The sequence below is a fragment of the Crocuta crocuta genome, unplaced genomic scaffold (genome assembly GCF_008692635.1).
Source record: "Crocuta crocuta isolate KB4526 unplaced genomic scaffold, BGI_CrCroc_1.0 scaffold9, whole genome shotgun sequence".
Classification (NCBI taxonomy): Eukaryota; Metazoa; Chordata; class Mammalia; order Carnivora; family Hyaenidae; genus Crocuta; species Crocuta crocuta.
In genome coordinates this window covers 4851345-4854536 of record NW_027551567.1, presented here as the reverse complement: position 1 = coordinate 4854536, position 3192 = coordinate 4851345, and positions in this window count along the sequence as shown.

The window sequence follows — 3192 nt, the reverse complement described above, 5'->3', positions numbered from 1 at the left end:
GGGGGGGGGGGGGGGGGGGGGGGGGGGGGGGGTTGGGAGAGGACTCGTGAGTAAACCCTGGAATTCGGGAGTCAAACCCACCGGGCTGTCATCCCTGCGAGTGCATATTCTGCGCTCTCACGGGCAAGGTAGAGCTCGGGTCACCATGGCCTCGTGGGCCTAGTCAAAATCCGAGTGTTTGGACAAGTTGGCAGGTTAGGTTAAACTCCTTTGGTCTTGTTGAGCTTTCACTTTAGTTAAGTCATCACATTTCTAAATTTAATATCTGATTTTTCCGCCAGTCGGAGAGATGCAAGAAGACATCATAGTAACAAGTAAAATGTATTTAGATGGTGCGCTAAGCACTTTCACTTAACCTTGAAACATTTACCTCATGATGTAGATACTCCGGTTTTTCCCATTTTACAGCTAGATTACGGAGGCTAGCAAAACCGGGATTTGAAGCAGTTCTAACCCCAGAGCCGGTGCTCCACTGCTGCTTCTCATTTTTTTCCTCCTTAAGATCTTACCATCCGAAGTGTGGAAACAGATACATTCAGAAATTATATATTTTTAAATGGCGTATGTACGGTTTCATGATTTTTCCATTTTACTCCAAATACAAAGATCGTTTTTAACGGTGCATTATTTTCCTTCAGAATGTACCGTCCTTGAACTATTCTTTTAATGCTATTTAGTTTTATTGACATTACAATGATTACCATTTTCTATCCTAAATTTATACACATTTCTAATAAATTCTTAAGGATCAACATCAATACACTTGCTCAAGGGTAAGAACATGATACATACTGTCAAATTTCTTCCTAGCATGATTTACCAGTCCACAGTAGTATATAAAAGTATCTCTTTTACTGGTTCTCATCATTAGGTATTTTTTAAATTGACATCACCAATATACTCATGCTGTACCATTTCTGATTAAATTGTCAACTGCCACGTAATATCACTGGAAAATAATTGCTCTTTGTAATGTTTTGAGGTATGAGTAAACATTTAGTGTATTAATTTCACTTCTGCAGCCTTTTAGTGGCCTTTGAACTATCTAGAACCCGTTGTTTATATAAACATCCTAGGACTACACTGAAATGTAAATAAAAAGTGTATGTTGAGTTAATCTGCATGTATCAAGGGCCTAGGGTATACTTGAGTACAGTCCTTTAATACTTGTGCAAGTTACTTTATTAAACTTCTCTGGGAAGTTATATTGCCAATCTTTGTTTAAATATTTTAATTCCTTAAAGACTCATTCTGAATTACTGTTCAACTTTGCACTGAGAGCCAAAAAACTTAAAAAACAAAATATTTGATTTTCAAATTAGACATCTTTACAACATCCAACTTAAAGGTGACTCTTTTCCCATGTGATCTTATTAGAGGCAATTTTGAGATAACCTAACTAGACAATTTAAATTTTCACATTATGTTCAGGAAAAGGAAAAATTAAAAATAAATTTCTGCTATAAGGAAAATCCACACCTCGGGGCGCCTGGGTGGCTCATCCCAGCTCAGGTCATAATCTCACGATTGTGGGATCCAACCCATCGGACTCTGGGCTGACAGCTCAGAGCCTACTTGGGATTCATAATAAATAAATAAATAATAAATAAATAAATAAATAAATAAATAAATAAGGAATGCCTGGGTGGCTCTGTCAGTTAAGTCTCTAACTTCGGTTCAAGTCATGATCTCATAGTTCATGAGTTCAAGACCGGCATTGGGCTCTGTGTGGACACCAGAGCCTGGAGCTTACTGCAGATTCTGTATCCTTCTCTCTCTACCCTCCCCACTTGCACTCTCATTCTCTTTCAAAAATAAACAAACATTAAAAAACAAATAAATGAACTTTAAAAACAAAATCCACACCTAAAGCAAGACAAAGAAATTTGAGGTGCCTGGGTGGCTCAGCTGGTTGAGCATCCCACTCTTGATTTTAGCTTAGGTCATGAAATCACAGTTCATGAGATCAAGCCCTGAGTTGGGCTCTGCACCAACAGCACAGAACCCACTTGGGATTCTCTCTCTCCACCCCCTCCTCAGTTCTTGCACGCGTGCTCGCTCTCTCTGAAAATAAACTTAAAAAAAAAAAAAAGAAAAAATTTTACTGTTGATACAGACTTCATCAAATAAAATAAAAACTTTTATTAGAAGTTTTGAACTTGAAGCAAGAATATGGAATATCCACAATCAATCCTAATTCTGAAACCAGCTCCACCTTCTACTAGCAGAATTTCATTGAGCAAAGTTAACTTGATCTACCTAAACCTCTGCATCCTCAACTCTAAAAGAGATCATCTTCAAAAGTTTTAGAGATTTAAATTGGGCATAAAGTACCTACTAATGTCTTTATACAATGATTAATACAAAATTTCTCATTATTAATTTCTGAATGTGACAAAAGCAGCCAAATCAATTACCTTTATTTGTATAATAACCTAAAACGACAATGATCTAATAGGAAACAGGTCCAAAAAGGTTCTTTGCCAGCCCTTCTAGACCTGCACTGTTCAATACAGTAGCCACTGGCCATCATGTGGCTACTGAGCATTTAGAATGTGGCTAGTTTGAATAGACATGTGCTATAAGTATAAAACAGACAACAGACTTAACATGAAAACAAGAATGTAAATTAAATTTTTGAAATAAGTGTTATTCTCAATAATGGGCTAAAAAATTAATCCTATGTCCATTTCTAGAACATGGCTACATTATAATTATATTAAACTTCTAATGTAATTTTAAAATTACATATATGGTTTACATTATATTTCTATGGTCAGTGCTGCTCCAGACTAACATTAGCTGTGGAAAGCCAGTACAATTAAATGTGTAAATTTTTTGACAAATACCACAATTACTATATATGCTAGGGTACATTTTCAAACTATAAAAAGTAAAAACATAATTGATAAAGCATTCATCTAAATAGCTTAAACATTATACTACAATCCAGTAATATGTCCATTATTTTAATGAATATTTATTGAATTAGAAAATAAATCTAAATAGCTTAAACATTATACTACAATCCAGTAATATGTCCATTATTTTAATGAATATTTATTGAATTAGAAAATAAATCTAAATAGCTTAAACATTATACTACAATCCAGTAATATGTCCATTATTTTAATGAATATTTATTGAATTAGAAAATAAATCTAAATAGCTTAAACATTATACTACAATCCA